Below are 18,307 nucleotides of genomic sequence, written 5' to 3'. Positions count from 1 at the left end.
CTCCTCAAGACCTTAACCGACCTGGTTAAACCAATCGACATGTAGATTAAAATCCCCCATGATAACTGCTGTACCATTTCTACATGCATCAGTTATTTCTTTGTTTATTGCCTGACTCACCATAATGTTACTATTTGGTGGCCTATAGACTACTTCTATCAGTGACTTTTTCGCCCTAGTATTCCTGATTTCCACCAAAATGGATTCAACCTTATCCTCCATAGCACCGATGTTATCCCTTACTATTGCCCGGATGTCATCCTTAAATAACAGAGCTACACCACCTCCCTTACCATCCACTCTGTCCTTCCGAATAGTTTGATACCCTTGGATATTTAACTCCCAGTCGTGACCATCCTTTAACCATGTTTCAGTAATGGCCACTAAATCATAGTCATTCACAATGATTTGCGCCATCAACTCATCTACCTTATTCCGAATACTATGAGCAATCAGGTAAAGTACACTTATGTTGGCTTTTATACCTCTGTTTTGAATCTTAACACCTTGATCAGTAACCTCTCCCAAGTTATTTTTCCTCTTAACTTTTCTCCTAATTATCCTGGCCGTTGAACCCATATCTTCATGAAACAACCTGCCCCGTCGCTTTCCATTTATGTTTTTACTTTCCATTTTATTCCTTTTAGTATTACTGGGCCTATTCACTGAGCTCCCCTCAGTCACTGTACCTTGTTCGGTCGCCTTTTTTGATTTTTGACTATGGCTTCTCTGCCTTACACTTTCCCCCTTAATGCCTTTTGTTTCTGTCCCTGTTTTACTACCTTCCGGCTTCCTGCATCGGTTCCCATCCCCCTGCCACATTAGTTTAAACACTCCCCAACCGCTCTGGCAAATAGCGCCCCCCCCCCCCCCCCCTGAGGACATCAGTTACAGTCCAGGTGTAACCCGGCCAGTTTGTACAGGTCCCACCTCCCCAGAACCGGTCCCAATGCCCCAGGAATCTGAAACCCTCCCCCTCATACCACCCCTTCAGCCACGTATTCATCCTATATATCCTGTCATTTCTACTCGGACTAGCAGGTGGCCCTGGTAGTAATCCTGAGATCACTACCTTCAAGGTCCAATTTCTTAACTTCCTTCCTAGCTCCCTGTATTCTGCTTTTAGGACCTCATCCCTTTTTTTTTAAACCTATGTCATTTGTACCAATGTGTACCACGACCACTGGCTGTTCACCCTCCCCCTCCAGAATGTCCTGTACCCGCTCAGAGACATCCTTGACCTAGCACCAGTGAGGCAACATACCATCCTGGAGTCTCGTTTGCGGCCACAGAAATGCCTGTCTATTCCCGTTACAATTGAATCCCCTATAACTATTGCACTGTCACACTTGTCACCCCTCCCCTCTGCAGCAGAACCAACCATGGTGCCACGAGTTTGGCTGTTGCTCTTTTCCCCTCGCCTCGACACGCCCCTCGACACGCCTCAAATAGAGGCCTAGAACATGTACTAAACACCCTCAACTATGGGGCATATCGTATGATTGAAACAGCTGACACACAACAGCGTAATACTTAAAGAAATGCCAACAAAAATTGTTAGGGCATTCTCTATTTTGTTTTGCAGAGAAATTGTAGGTCTTGTATTCATATATTGGTACTACATTGCCAAATTGTTTTGTACAACCACGGTAACATGATTTTTCAACTTTTCTCCCACCCCACCCCATTCTTAAAAATACTGCTCCTTGCCCTCAGTTCCCACCAGAAGTTTTCATGACCTCCCATCTGTTCAGTCTTATCCCACCCGTCAAGCAGGAACCAGGAGTGATGGGAAGGGGTGGACCTGATTTTGCACAATATTATCTCTTAAAAGTCACCTCAGTCATGTCAAGGCTAAGAAGAAATATGTTGGAACAATAGTTGTGATGAGAGAGATCAAAAGGTTCAGCCAACAATAATAACTTACATTAGTGAACTCAAAAGCCTGGAAAATATTCAGACCGTCAGGTACAACGGTTTCCTGGTGGTAAGCATGCAGATTTACTGGGAGCAATTAGTGCTGGAAAGTGGGATTAGGCTGGGTGGCTCGCTTTTCGGCTAGTGTCGACACGATAGGCAAAGTGGCCTCTTTCTGTCCCGCAAACTTTCTGCGATTCTATTCTTTGAATGTCCCAATCCAGTCATGTGATTTGCCAGTTTTTCCTTAGATGTACATAAACTTTAAAGTGGCAAGCATTTGTCCCCTCTAATTGTCCATGGCAAGATTCCTACAGCCAAGTGCTGCAAGAGCCCTTCCATCGCACATACATTGTTTCATCAGGTACAAAGCCCATACTGTCATCAGAGGTGAAAAAAAGTGCTTAGGTAATCCACTGGATTTCCTAGACATTTTACAAACCAAACAATTAACCATTTTTAATGTTATGTGAATTATTGTAGTCAATGAGGAGCCTCGAAAAGGTAGGTCAAAAGTAGAAATATAGAATCCCTACAGTGCAGGAGGCCACTCAGCCCATCAGGTCTGCACCAACCCTCTGAAACATCACCCAACCTAGGCCCACTCCCTCACCCTATCCCCATAATCCCACCTAACCTGCACATGTTTGGACTGTGGGAGAAAACCGGAGCACCCAGAGGAAACCCACACAGACATGGGAGAAAGTGCAAACTCCACACAGTCACCCAAGGCCAGAATTGAACCAGGGTCCCTGGTGCTGAGGGGCAGCAGTGCTAACCACTGTGCCAACGAGCAGTTTTTTCCAACTCACAATAGGTCATACAGCAACTACACATCCGTGACAATCCTGAGGTGCTGGCTCCCTCTCAGACCAGCTTTTATCTTGTTTAATTAACAAGCCCCACCATTGGGCCTCTGCCACCTCAGCTGGGGGGTTCGTATTCCACGAGCCCCACAGGGAGATCGATCGGTCGTCCTCATGGGTCTCATAACAAGAATGTGTGCTACAATGTTTGTTACCACCAATCACACAAAAAAACTGAGCAGGGTGAGAGGCCTAAGAGAAAATGCTGGAAAATCTCAGCAAATCTGGCAGCATCGGTAGGGAGAGAAGAGAGTCCAGAGGACCCTTTCTCAAAGGGGGAGGCCTCTGGCTTTGCTTCACATTAGCATAATTATCCATAACTGAAGCTTCAAAATACCACCAACTGCACATTCATCCAAAGGAAGTTTATTTTAAATTATTCAGATGTGCAGTTCTAAATATGTCCAACTTTGCCAATGCTAGTGACTAAAGGTAAATTGATGAATCAAGAGAATTCACACAGTACATGGTGTTATAGTGAAGCACAATTATTTTATTAACACAAGAAATTCAAATATGCGTTACTGGTCTCACCACTGCCAACAAGAAAAGACTATTCAGAAATCTGTGTCAGTCCAAAAAGGCCCGCTACTTTTCCAAATGTGAAGAAATACCAACGGAATATATACAAACATGTAAATTAATTTGGAGCAGAAAAATTTCCTACAGACAACAATACACAACAATCCAATAAAAGATCCTCAGTTGACAGAAGAAAATCATAGCAATACACTAACTGTCTGGGAAGGAGAACCTCATCAGATTCGGATTCTTAATTGGATATTTGTTTACATACTGGTTTTTGTCATTTACTCTTCAAAGAAGAGAGCATAACAAATGTTCAAAAATTCCTCTACAATTGGCTAGCCAATAACATTCATGAAGTGTTGAATATAAATATATATCTATACTCAAATGAGTATGTTGGCATTCTCAGTTCCTGAACATTCACTTTGTACAATGCATGGACTGTAAGAATGGAAAAAAGGTCTTATAATTTATTCACATCCACTGCCTCAAGAGGGATGAGAATATGAAGACACTGAATAAAGGGCTTTATTTTGCCCACAAGACAGGCAGCGACGAAAGAGAAGTTTGGGGGTGGGGAGATAAAATACAAATCTGTAGCAGGATGCCACCTCTGGATTATCTTATTCAGACAGTCTTCCAACAGTGACAAGTGGACACATCTACCACAGTTCAACAGTGCTGAGATTCCAACACCCCCCACTGCGCACCCAGAGTGTGCAGGAGGTTATTCATCTGCTTCATCAGATTACTCAAGACTCCATTTACACAATGGCTGAAGCAGTTTGACTCTCCAATTAATCCACTCAACACACTGGTGAGAAACCATAACACTCCTCCTAGCATCTCAGGGATGTCGCCATTCAGAGTTCCCTGGAGTCCTCTGAAGGCCAGTCTGCAGGAGTTGAGATCAGCATCCAGTTCCACTACGGCTAACAAGCCATTTCACTCAGGCTGTGATCCCGTGTAGGATCCTTCGAGTGATGGGTCCTCCCAAAGCTTGACAACCAGTCCTTTTGTACATTCTGTAAATGAAACAAATGTACATGGTTTTAGAACAAAATATTGTTAGTTTTTTAAAACAGCACCCCTTTACTTCACGTGTCAACTTGATTTATTTTGTAGCGTGCCTGCCGATTTAGTTTGAGTACATACAAGTAGGGGATCCTCTTTAAGAGGTTGCTTAGTTAATTGGTTTATTTGATTAATCAGTCTATTTCAAATGTGGAGTATAAAAAGGGCTGTTTTGTTCGTGCTCTTTTAAGCGGATGTTTAAATGTGCTAATTAATAACGTATCATTTGTTTATCGTTATCTGTACTCAAGAGTATAAATATGGGACACTGGGGGCGGGATTTACCGACCACCCCACCGCGTGTTTTCCAGCGGGGTAGACTGCCCGCCGGGGGATCTACCAGTCTCGCCGCTGGCAACGGGATTCCTGTTGACAGCACCCCTCGCCACCGGGAAACCCGTGCGCCAGCATGGGACCCGAACATTCCGCCAGCGCAAAATGCCAGCAAATCCCACCCTGGGTGTTTGGGAGGAGAACTGTAAGACCGAACAAAGTCAATAAAGCCTCTCAATAAAGAAAAGATCCATGTCTTTGTTTCTGCTCCAACGACCAGCTTAGATCCTCTTAACAGGGAATGTCAAATGTGCATCCCTATAAATGAGTTTAATACCCAGAGTTTTGGCAGAACAAAGCCTTGGAAGGGGGCATCGTATCCTTTCATACCGAGGCTGGGAAGAATTTCTTCTCTGAGGATCCGTTAATCTTTGGAATTTTCTATCCGAGTGAACAGTGGAGACCGGGTCTTTGAATATATTCAAGGCCGAGTTAGACAGATTTCTGATTGGCAATGGAGTCACAGGAGGGCAGGCAGGAAAGGGAAGTTAACACCAGAATCAGACCATCTATGATCTTACTGAATGACAGAGCAGGTTTGAGGGGCCAAATGGCCTACTCCTGCTCCTACTTGTGTTCTTAGACGTCTTTAAAAAGCACACATCTCTCATTTCACTGGTGGATCCCGAATTTGAGTATAATGCATGTTTAATGGTGGTTAGTCTGTAAATAACCCAACAATCTGTGGCAAGGGGGAGATATGTTGCTCCACAGTTAGCCACATGAAACCAGGGAGTTGGTCGTCAACTTCCCCGAGTTTTAAGAAATTGCTGCATTTGCACCTACACAAACTAAACTCAACTTTAGAAGGCACACTGCAGGATGCTCTTGCTTCAGCAAGCTTTGGACCAATACTTGGTTTTGTTATTTGTACTTCATTTCTATGCCTAAGTATTGCAATACTAAACGTGCAAGAACAACATTTGTTTTCAATTAACCACAGAATTCCATTAGCCTCCAAGCAGATTCCCCTTCACTTTGGAAGATAATGAATATTCCACCGTCATACAATGCATCATACAATGCAATGGGCTGGCTACCTGCACATACCAAACAAAGAAACAATGCTGGAAAAAATACATTGGTAACCTCAAGGTGCATCAAAACGTTCAAAACAAGATCTTGTTCCAAGTGTTTGATTAGGCAAAATACACTAAAGTGGCTTTGAATGGCCCATTTGTTATGAAAGTTGAAAGTGTTTCACACAACAGTAAAAGCTAAGATAGCTAGTCACAATATTAAAGCTGTGTTTTTTTTCTTGTGATGGTCACTCTGAAGATTAACCAGTGTAGAGAAGTCCTTCAAGTCTGTCAGTAGCTCTACTGCAGATTTCTCTTCATTTGCCAGTTATCTCATAGCCAATGGCAGAGCATGGTACTGCTGATCCACACATCATCACAGCACAAATACAGGTAATGGATTCATCCGCATCAATTGTCACATGCTGAAATTTTCAATTACTTCGGTAATACTCAGTTCCCAGAAAAACTCTTCATTTGGAAACAGATCACTCATTGTCCAGATCCATGTCCTCATCAGCGGGGGAAGATTACACTATCCGCCTCGGTGTATAGTACCTTTAGGCTCCTTCTGTCTACCACCACCGTCTCAACCTCACCTGTGCTGCAAATCTCTTTTGGGTGGCTGTGTTGTTCAAAGTTAGGCTGAGGAACAATGTGTGCCTTAGGATGCAGCACTCCTCTAGGTCCCAGGCCCTGGCTCAGTTTCCGGTGGTACAGCCAGAGAAAGTGTTGAAGAACACCGACTCATCTTGATGCTGGCTCTTCAACTGTAGGTTCCCACTTAATGAGTTGAACAGGATTCTTGATGGCGGGTGCATCCAGAACCAGGGGTCGCAGTCTGAGGATTAAGGGTAAACCATTTCGGACAGAGATGAGGAGACATTTCTTCTCCCAAAAAGAGTGGTGAGCCTGTGGAATTCATTACCACAGGAAGTAGTTGATGCTAAAACATTGAATATATTCAAGAGGCGGCTAGATATGGCACTTGGGGTGAATGGGATCAAATGTTATATGGAGAAAGCAGGATTGGGCTATTGAGTTGAATGATCAGCCATGATCGTGATGAATGGCGGAGCGGGCTTGAAGGACCAAAAGGCCTACTCCTTCTATGTATCTATGATTAGAAATAAAACTGTAGACAGAGCAGGGCCAAGTCTTGGGTTCCAGGTGGCACTGTAGTCTTCAAACTTCCAAAACTCCCTAAAAGTGGGTTAGACGATTGGGGTGAAGTGCAGCTGTTCCTTCCTTTGCAGCTTCCCACCTTCTAGTCTTTTCTGGAAAACTAAATACGAGTGAAAATTTTAAAACAGCCAGAAGCGTGCAGCACATGCCTCCATAGGCACAAATGTTTGAAAGTACATCATGTACAGTCAGTAAATGGAAGATATAATCAAGGAGATCTGCTTTAAGAGAAGTAACATATGAAAGGGAGACGGCTGTTGCTGCGAATTGTATAATGATGTATTCTGAATATTCAATGAGGTGAAAAGTACTGTTAAGACCATGGATGTTAAGTGCTGAATGCACATAATTACCTTGACAGACTTGATGAGGTAATTAAAAAGGATCACATAGAGTGTCCCACTATCTGATGAAGAATGCAATTGGTTCTGATGTTTTTATTACCTCTTGCCACAAAGCTTTAACTGCTGATTGTAAAAAAAAAAATATTTTTCCTCTGCCACATTCAGGAAGATCACAACACCCCCATTCTGAAAATGTTGGTACTGGCAGTTATTAGCAAATATGGTTGAAAAAGTGTATATTCTGTGCTTTTGGAGGATACAGCACTGGCCCTTTGAAACTGAGAACATTGCAATGGTGCTTTCATGCAATCTAACAGACGAGGCTCAAAGTCAAGAACCACTGATGCCTGCGGCTCACTCGCGCAGGAACAAATTAGTCTGAACCTACAGGTGCAGCCTGGTACAGAAAACCAATTGCTGGCCACTGCTAAGATCACAACACCCAAGACAAAAATCAGAGACATACAGCCTTTTCATTTTTCACCAGTGATTGAGGTTACAGCACACCAATATCCTGGAACCACATGCCTTTTTACTTAAAGCATAGAGGTTGTGTGGCACAGTGATAGCATTCCTACCTCTTGTGCCAGAAGCTCCACGCTTAAGTTCCCGCCAGGATTTCTTGGCTACGGAAAGAGCATTTGTGCCCACAGCCTGCAACTCCTTCCCCACTGCTCCTCAAAATGGAAAAGGATGTGTGAAGATAAGCTACGACAACATACTTACAGTGGGGGACCCTCTAGAAAATTAAGATTCAAGGTGACAGCATATATACATTTGATTTCTCCTTTCTCCTGAGGCTTTTTGTTCAATGAGTTTAAGGATCGGAGTGCTGTGGAATGGAACAATTTTCCACTTTAAACAAAGAGTTACCATGAGCAGTCCCCGATTGGGTGAAGTACAAGCCAGGTCCCAAGAGAAGCTCTCTTAACCTTGCACAATGTGCATCAAATTCACATGAACACCTGCCATTACATCAGTGTCAAGTTTCTATTTCACATTCCAGTTATCCTCATAGTCGTGAGTGAGACTGTCAATTTAGTGCTTATTTGTCATGAGCTGTCAGATACTTTGTACTTTACAGCTTCATGAATTGAGTCAAGAATTGCCCAAAGACAATTTAAATATGTTCTTTGCAACTGGTAAGGGAAAGGAACTCGGAATTCAGTGTAATCACAATGCTGATTTTTGGTGGAAAAGATGGGAGGAAGTTCATTTTGCCGGTGCATAATGTATATTCAAGGATTGATTTACTTTATTATGGGGAGGTTGTTGTTGGCGGGGGTGAGGAACGTGGAATACTCAGCGATCATTATTTCAGGTCACACTCCCGCCTGGTGGATGGGGTCTTGGAGAAAGGGCCTGCACAGAGGCCGGGGTGGGGTATGGATGTGGGGCTGCTTGCAGATCCTAGTTTTTGTGTGCGGCTGGCAACAGTGATTGACGATTGTGTGGTTCAATAAAAATGGGGAGGTCTCGCTGTCGGTTGTATGTGAAGCATTGAAGGAGGTGGTAAGGGGCAAGATCATCTCGTATAAGGAGCAGGTGGATAAGGAGGCAAGAGGCAGCGGCTGGTAGACAAATTTTGGAAGTTGATGGGAAGTATCCCACTCCGGAACTTTTGGGCAGTAGAAAGGAACTGCAGATGTGGTTTGATATTTTGTCTACAGGGAAAGCGGTACTCCAGTTGAAGCAGGCAACGGGTGTGGTATACGAATTGGGGGAGAAGACCAGTCGCTGCTAGTGAGACAGCTTCGGTGGCAGGCGGCCTCCCGGGAGATTGTTCAGGTCCGGGATGGGGTGAGTGGTTGATGACCGCACCGGAGCAGGTGAATCTGAGGAGTTTTATAAGAGGTTGTATAGGTTGGAGCCCCTGGGGGACAAGTCAGATATGAGGGAGTTTTTGGAGGGGATGCAGTGCCCCAAAGTGGAAGAGGAGGATAGGGCAGGGTTGGAGGAACCAGCGGAGATCGAGGAGGTTCGGACGACGACTGGGAAAATGCAAATGGGTAAAGCACGGGCTAGATGGGATTCCGGTGGAATTTTAAGACGTTCTCGGACAGGCAGGTGCCGCTGTTGGTGGAAATGTTTGAGGACACGGTAGCTAGGGAGGCTGCTTCCGGAGACGAAGCAACAGGAATCTATTTTGCTTTTGCTAAAAAAAAGAATAAGGACCCAGTGGAGCGTGGGTCATATCAGCCAATATCTCTGTTGAATGTGGATGTTCCTTGACAAGGTGTTGGCGTTTAGGTTGGAGCAATGCCTCCCGCAGGTGATTGGGGAGGATCAAGCGTGGTTTGTAAAGAGTAGGCAGTTGTCCTCGAATGTGCAGCGCTTGCTAAATGTGCTGCTCCCCCCCGAGGGGAGGAGGTGGTGGTGCTGGATGCAGCGAAAAGTTGTGAGTTGGAATGGTTTCGAATTGGGCCTAAATTTGTGGCGGGAGTCAAATTGTTATACAAGGAACCAAAGGCGAGTGTTCGTATATAAATGAGGTGAACCTCTGGATTTTTTCAGCTGCAAAGGCGAACGAGACAGGAGTGTTCCTAGCTTCCCCCTTTTGTTTATGTTGTCGATAGAGCCCTTGGCCATTGCGCCGATCCGAGAGAATCATTTGTTTGAGCCGGCGAGATTGGATGCTAGGTATCTGGGTTGGGAGAGGAAGGTAGTGAAAATGAAAGACTCATTTCTGGAAGGGTGGTTTGCAAGCTTGGAGGAGTTGGCAGAGGCGTTTGGGATTGCAGCGGCGGCGGGGGGGGGGGGGGGGGGGGGGGGGGGGGGGGGGCCTTAGTTATATGCAGAAGCGGGGTTTTGCAAGGAAGGTTTTCCTGACATTTCCAGTGACACCGCCCTCCTCGATGTTGGAGGGGGTGTTGTTGGTGATGGGTTTGGGGGGGGGGGGGGAGGATCATCTCTGCGATTTATGGGAGGATTATGGAGGAGAATAGGAGTGATTGGAGGGGGTCAAGGCCAATTGGGAGGCGCTGGGCAGGAATTGGAGCAGGGGGTGAGGTGGAAGTTGTTGCGGAGGGTGAATGCTTCAACTTCGTGTGTGAGACTAGGGTTAATACAATTAACGTTGGTGCACAGGGCAGACCTGACAAGGTCAAGGGTGAGCTGGCTGTTTGAGGGGGTGGAGGACACTTGTGTGCGATGCGGGAGGGGCCCGGCCAACCATGTACACATGTCCTGGTCCTGTTCGAAGTTGGAAAGATTTTGGGGTTCTTTGTTCAGCACCATGTTGTCGATCTTCCACTGGGACTTGGAACCCAGTCCCCTGGGGGCCATATTTGGGGACCTGCTGGAGCTACAGACAAGGGCGGGGGTGTATATTTTAGCCTTCACCTCACAGATTGCTCACAGGTGGGTCCTGTTGGGTGGAAGTCAGCTTCTCCTCGTGTGGCTGGGGACCTGATGGAATTTCTGTATCTTGAGAAGGTTAAGTTCACCTTTAGGGAGGCGGTTGAGGGGTACCATAAGAGATAGAGTCTGTTTATTCTTCACTTTTAAGGTTGGTCACTGTCGACTGCTGTGGGGAGGGGCTATTTTGCGAGTCACATATGTATTGGTTGGTAGAGTGTGGTGGGGGTTCTGTTATTCTGTGTGTTGCTTTGTTCTATGAATAAAATGTTATAAAGCAAATAAAATATATTTTTAAAAATTCTTCTTACTCTTCCCTAACTCATTTGCCTTTTCACATCCCAAGTTTTTTGTTTTAGTCCTTGTTGGTTATGATCAAATAATCTTAAATCCAAGTGTATCGTGGTCACTTGTCCATTGAGGTTCCACTATTCCTAGATTACGAATACTGTGCTGCAGTGATGTTCTTGACACCAGTCAACAAACTACACACACTATAAATGCCTGATGTGACAGACATGAAGAATTTTTCCTTCTGATTTTTTCCCTCCCCAAAAAAGTATGTTGTTCTTGTCACAGCAGATAGAGTAGGAGAAAAACTGAAGCACAGCAAGCGAGTACTTCCTTCATATACGTCCTGGTACCAATTAAGGAGATGATATTATTGACTCAAAGTTTTAGCCCATGACATCAACATTCTGCATTAAACCATGGAATTTCAGGATTTAAAACCATTGCAATGCCTCAGCCAGCCAGTGTCGACTTGCTAACCAATCACCCTTTTCTTCTGTAGAATGAAATAATGGCCTTGAATTTCCATTAAATGGCAATCAGAGTCAGGCTGCTACTAAAATCCAGCTGGTCCTTTCTCGCCCAGGCGAGAACAGTCTAGTGCAGAGGTTTTCCAAGGCATTGTGCTGAGCGCTGGAGAGTTGAAGGTTAGGAAATCACGTCCCTTTAACAGCACTGAAATTTTACCTGCTTTATGGCAGCTAAAGGTTCCAGACACTTTGAGAAGTCAGAGAGAAAGTAAGTCTGTAAGGTCAGTGGTAGGGCTCGGGGGGGGGGGGGGGGGGGGTCAGTACTATATTTATCTAGGAGGTCAAAATGGTTTTAATGCTAAACGTATTCTGGGTAACTGTCACTAAGTCAGTACATTCGAATGGTTTCAAACGCTGGGCAATTGCCCAACAGGCGTTTCAACTTCCCAAACAATTGCAGTGCAATCCTTACCTGGGGACATTTGGAGAGTGAAGCGCTTTGGGTTACCCCCCTGTCATGTGAGTGTCCCTTTAAGAAAGGTTTTGTTTGACCACATGGCTTGTAGCACAGCTTCAGTGATGTCATTTGTGGGTGGAGCTGGGCTGTGGCTGTCAGGTGGGAAGGGGTTTAGTGCTTTGGGTTTCAGTTTTGGTTTGTTGCTTTTGACTGCAGAAGAAAAAAATCAGTGTTTCCCTGTTTTATTTTAAAGCTGTTCCAGGGAACTGAGAGCATATTGGGTGTGGCAAACTGCCTTGGTAACTTTAAAGATAGAGTTACTTTCCAGAAGGAGTTTTGAATCTGCTGGTTGGAGGCTGGACCAGAATCTCAGGGAAAGGGCCAATCCCATTCAAGTGAGATTACAGTGTGCTGGGCCACGTCCTTGAAAGGGGTTTTGGTTTATTGGATTTTGTATTGAATTGGAACAGCGAAGGGGGATTCATTGAGAGTTATATACATAGATTACTGTGGCTGTTGTGTGTTTTTTCATATTTGTATTTGAGAACAACTTCTTGCCAACAGTTGTATATATGTTAACTACATTCTTATAATAAACTTTGTTTTGATAAAAGTGCCTGGGAAGTCTGATGAATCACACCTGAAGTGAAGGCATTTGTGCTCACCCTAGCCAAATTCAACATAAAAATTATAGGTCAGGTGAGCTTCGTAATATACTTTGGAGTTTGTAAGCCCTGGTCCATAACACCCCCCAACTTACAACGCCCAGAAATAGCTAATTTGGTATTCATGCGTGCAGACAGAGCTTCAGCAATATGTCCCTCTTTTTAGCAAAACTTTTGGGATGTTTACACTGGGACAATGCAGACTCTGGGCTCAACCATCTCCACTGCCAATGTCAGGCTTGGGGGCCAAATGGATAGAAAGAGACTTCAATTATATCACAGAAGAGAGCCCAGACTAGCCAAATAACAGGGTCAGTCATTCAATGGGAAGTGAACATGTTGGGTGGGAAGGGCTGGGTGGTGTGTTTTACGGAGGTGGCCCGCAGTTTGCTTTTGGCGGGATCTTCTGGTCCCGCTGGCATCAAAGGGGATCCCCGTTCTGTGCACCCCCACCTCCGGGAAACCCACACTGGTGATCGCTGTCAGCAGGGCCGGAAAATTCCGCCGGCGGGAACGGTTCTTCTCTCAGGATGACAGCACTTCAAGATCCTTAACATCCGCAAACCAATGCCTTTCTTGGTATCGAAAAGCTGAAGGCACGCCAGAGCTCCGAGACATCTCAGGCCACAGGCATCTCAAGAACCCACAACGGCATCTCAGCAACTCTCCATTACTTTGTTACAGCCTTTGCAAGAACAGCTGAAAGCTCTCAGTAAGACAGCATTCAAGAGAGACAATCGAATTCACAACAGGATTACCATTGGACATTTATCCAAGACAATAAAATTATAATCCACTTTGAACATTGTTCAGAATGTGTTCCTGTTGTTGCTGTGGTCTTGCATTGTCAATGCATATCAATAGTGGTCTTTGGGCAAATATATTTCATTACTAATGAAACACAAGGAAAGACATTTGGATATGACTAAATCAAAGGGAGGCAAGGATCATTCCGCTGAAGCACTCTTCATAACATTTGCCACCAAAAAGTACTAGCTGCAGGCAACTGTTGGGAGTCCACTCACTTCACCATCCTGGATCATCAGTGCCCTCCCCCTTATCATAAATAAGGTTCTCGTAATGTAGCTGATGCAGAGTTAAGTTATGCAACATGCAGTAGGGCTGATAAGTGACAGGTAACAATTGCCAGGCAATGAACATCTCCAACATGGGAGAATCTAACTATTTCTCCTTGATCTTCAACGCTATCACTGAATCCCCAGTCAACATCCCGGGGCTTACCACAGCCCACAAACTGAACTGGACCAGCCATATAAATACTGTGCCTATAAGAGCAGGTCAGAGGCTGGGGACTATGTTGCATCTATCTCACCTCGTGACTCTCAAAATCCTGGCCACAACCTACAAGGCATAAGTCAGGAACATGGAATACTCAACACTGAAATGAGTGTAGCTCCAACATCACTCGAGCTCAACATCATCCAGAACAAAGCTGCCCACTTTATTGCACCCCGTCCATCACATTAAACATTCACTCCCTCCACCACTTACACAAACAGCCAGCAGTGTGTACAATCTACAAGATGCACTGCAGCAACTTGCCAAGGCTCCTTTGACAGCACCTCAAACCTGCAACCTTTACCACCTAGCAGGAGAAGGAGATCAGATACACGTGAATACCATCATTGGCAAATTCTGCTCCAAGCTATAGAGCATCCTGACTTGGAACTTCAATCCCTGTTCCTCCACAGTTGCTGGATTACGGTCCTGGAACTCACTCCTTTAGAGCACTGTGAGTGTACCTACGACACATGGACTGCAGTGTTCAAGATGGCAGCTCACTACCCATTTCTCTTTTCTTTAATTTAAAGTGCCCAATTCTTTTTTTCCAATTAAGGGGCAATTTAGCGAGGCCAATCCACCTACCCTGCACATCTTTGGATTGTGGGAGTGAGACCCAGGCAGACACGGGGAGAATATGCACATGGGCAGTGACCCAGGGCCAGGATTGAACCCCGGTCCTCGGCGCCGTGAGGCTGCAGTGCTAAGCACTAGGCCACCGTGCTGTCCGCACTACCCCCTTCTCAAGTTCAATTAGGGATGGATAACACTGGCTTATCCAGTGATGCTCATTTCCCATGAAAGTATAAAACCATACTACTTTTCATAGAGGACATGTTTTGTGGGGTAGTGCTGCAGGAAGTGCCAGACACGATTGTCCCTTGACAATTCCAAAACTCAACGATGGCTCCGTTTGAGCCATTTATTTAACTGGAGCAGAGTTCAGCAGCCGAGAGCACATTCCTAATAGAAGCTGTGAGCCAAGTGTGCAGGAGGTATAGTCCTCATCACCAGGCAGCCAGCCTCGCACTTGCTATGCAGTGGGAAGAAGTGGCAGCACAGTAGATGGTTGTAGTATAACCATGGCACCTCTAAAGAAGGCGCAGACTTGCCTGAAAATCACACATCAGTTGCATATTAACAAATCTTGCAACTCATGAAGGCACAGGGATTATCTGAAGGTTTTTTTTTTAAATTCATGGGATGTGGGTGTCGCCAGATGTGTCAACATTTATTGGCCATCCCCAATTGCCCTTGAACTAGGCCATTTCGGTGACCATCTAAGAATCAACACATGACTTGGATTCTGGAGTCACCTCTAGGACAGACCAGGTAAAGAAGGCAGATTTCACTGGGCATCACGGTGGCGCAGTGGGTTAGCCCTGCAGCCTCACAGCACCGAGGTCCCAAGTTCGATCCCGGCTCTGGGTCACTGTCCATGTGGAGTTTGCACATTCTTCCTGTGTTTGTGTGGGTTTCGCCCCCACAACCCAAAAGATGAGCGGGTTAGGAGGATTGGTCACGCTAAATTGCCCCTCAATTGGAAAAAATGAATTGGGTACTCTAAAGTTTTAGAAAAACTTTAAAAGTTTTTAAAAGATGGCACGTTTCCTTCTCCAAAGGGCATTAGTGAACCAAATGGACTTTTATGACAATATGGTCATCATTAGACATTTTAATTCTTTTTTTTTTTTTTTAATTAATTTTCCAATTTCACCCTCTGCCAGGGTGGGATTCAGATCCGGATCTCCAGAATATTACCCTGGGTTTCTGGATCACTGGTCCAGTGACAATTCCACTACCTCACCGCTTTCCCAGTGATGTGGGGCCAGCCAATGACCTGGACCTCGGGAACACTGGAATTCGCCAAAATGCCAGAATCCATTTCCTTTGCTTCCAAATGTACATAGGAAAAGTAATAAAGCTGTTGCGAAAGCAAACATTGCATCAATTAGCTGCTATTTTTAAAAAGTGTTTTTATTTAAGTTTTTCATTTTAACAAATAATGCAACGAAGCCACATGAATGGCACAGCTCATGCAAAATAAAAGTCTCAACATATATGGATGGTATCCCTACAAGTGCAGGAGGTCATTCGGCCCATCGAGTCAGCACCGACCCAGGCCTACTCCCCACTTTATCCCTCTTACCCAACCTAATCTGCACATCTTTGGACTGTGAGAGAAAACCCATACAGACTCGGGGAGAACATTCAAACTTCACACAGTCACCCAAGGCTGGAATCAAACTTGGGTCTCTGGTGCTGTGAGGCAGCAGTGCTAACCAATGTACCACCATGCCGCCAATACTATGGGGAACAAGAGAACAGCAGTATAATTGGCTCAGCACAATCACTAGGCTCCATTTGGTGCCTCTATACACACCACCAGCGAATAAGAAGAAAAGGACAATGTCATGAAAACATGGTAAAATGGTGCTCACCTTCCCAAATGATGACTGCTCACTGTGACCACGAGAGTGCACGATAAACGTTTTGTGCTATGTTTGGGTACACACCAGAACATATCTCCCTCAACCCTAACAACACCAGCAGCACCAATGACATGCTCTAACCTTCCTGCAGGAGACAATCAGATTCTTAAATCTCACCATAACAAAAATCGAAAAATACAAATAATACACGAGAGCCCCAGTTGTAGAAGGGGGTTTTATATATACCACAGAACGCCGCATAACCCCAACCTCAGGCATGGTACAGAACAATCATCCTTCCCGATATTTATACAGGGAGAACCAATAGCTATACATTTGGATTGTAGTCAGTGCTTCCCAAAACATTAATTGATTGATTGATATTTATTATCACATTAAACAAGTTGGATAAAAAAGGGCGAGCTACCAGGAGCATAAGTTCTCAGGATAAAAGAGGACAAAGATACAACCATAAGTCTGTATTCCTCTGGAGCACGCCCACCCACAATTGAAAAAGCTGCTCGTTTTAAGGGAATGTCCTACCCATAAGGGGGGGGGGGGGGCGCGCAAAAGGATATCGGCCACAGTACAGGACTCGGCTCAATCCCAAATCCTCATGCAATTAGGAGTCAGAAAACCAAGGAGGTTCAAGCACATCAAAAATAGTCAATCTCTCAGAGTGTCCCTAATGAGGGCCTTTGAGAAAGAACATCCCAAGCATAAGAAGGCAACAGAATATCAATGACAGTACCAGACTTGGCCTAGTCCAGCACACCGAGACAAAGGAGGCAATACCCCCAAGACACTCAACACATGCCAGAACTCACCACCCAGCTGGCCCTGCACCTCACTAACCCCACCAGGGCAACGCACCAACCTACTAACCAAAAGAGGGCTTATAACAGCACGTTTCTCACGCAGATGGAGAAGAAACTGCCTCCCACCCCCACCCCGTCACCCCCACCCCAAGTAAACCCCAAAACGTTAGACACAGGGCAGCATGAAGGATATTAGGGGACAGGGCAGTATTAGGGCAGAGGGCAGTGCTGCCTCGGAGACAAAATCACTTCTTCCCCATGGAAGACCCAACCACAACGAGGTGGATATTCATGAAACCAATACACAAGACCATCAGAGGAGGGCACCCAGCTCCCCCATCAAGCCTACCACCAAACTGAAGGACTCCAACAACAGAGAGACGGAGCATACAGACTCTCACTGCAACAAATCGAACAAGGACAAGCCGACCACACCAACCCTCGTGCCACCACTCATTTGCCCTGACCCCAATTGCCCGAAAAACGCTAACCTCAAAAAGATTCAGAAGGAACCCAGTCCTTCCAGGATACATGATCATAGATTATCATAGAATTTACAGTGCCGAAAGAGACCATTCAGCCCATCGAGTCTGCACCGGCTCTTGGAAAGAGCACCCTACCCAAGGTCCACACCTCCACCCTATCCCCACCTCCACCCTATCCCCATAACCCAGTAACCCCACCCAACACTAAGGGCAATTTTGGACACCAAGGGCAATTTATCATGGCCAATCCACCTAACCTGCACATCTTTGGACTGTGGGAGGAAACCGGAGCATCCGGAGGAAACCCACGCACACACGGGAAGGATGTGCAGAATCCGCTCAGTGACCCAAGCCGGAATTGAACCTGGGACCTTGGAGTTGTGAAGCAATTGTGCTATCCACAATGCTACCGTGCTGCCCAAACAATGCTACCGTGCTGCCCTGCACAGACCTTTGAAGGAGACAAGTACGGATTCTCAAAATTCAAAACAACAACAAAAAGCGAAATGCAAAATTAAAACCCAATCCTCAATCCAAGTGAGGACTAATCTAACCCGATCACCCGCAACACCAACCTTCCACCCATTACCTCAGCATCGCTCCACTCATCTTCTCTATAAACAAGTTAAAGGTGTCTAAAATTCAGCCCTTTCTCATGATGCAAGGATTACTGCACATAAAAGAAAGGACTGTGCACAAACTACACATCACTTCACTGATTCAGTATGGTTTTTGTTATAACAGGATAACAAACTACCCTGACC

At 45.3% G+C, this 18,307-nt stretch overlaps 1 protein-coding gene and 1 long non-coding RNA gene across 13 annotated transcripts in view; both read right to left on the bottom strand.

Annotated features, from left to right (window-relative positions):
* The window catches only part of anks1b (ankyrin repeat and sterile alpha motif domain containing 1B), a 1,303,035-nt gene that overhangs the window by 1,260,801 nt on the left and 23,927 nt on the right, over window positions 1-18,307 (bottom strand). The gene's annotated exons all lie outside the window — the stretch shown is intronic.
* Window positions 3,256-16,372, bottom strand: LOC140388036 (uncharacterized). The gene is made up of 2 exons (XR_011934064.1): window positions 16,250-16,372; window positions 3,256-4,336 (listed from the first exon to the last, which is right to left on the bottom strand). It is a non-coding gene; the product is annotated as an uncharacterized lncRNA (long non-coding RNA).

This window comes from Scyliorhinus torazame, chromosome 13 (genome assembly GCF_047496885.1).
Source record: "Scyliorhinus torazame isolate Kashiwa2021f chromosome 13, sScyTor2.1, whole genome shotgun sequence".
NCBI classification, from domain to species: Eukaryota; Metazoa; Chordata; class Chondrichthyes; order Carcharhiniformes; family Scyliorhinidae; genus Scyliorhinus; species Scyliorhinus torazame.
The sequence above is the reverse complement of the archived record's forward strand: the minus strand, read 5'-3'. Positions and strand labels throughout refer to the sequence as shown.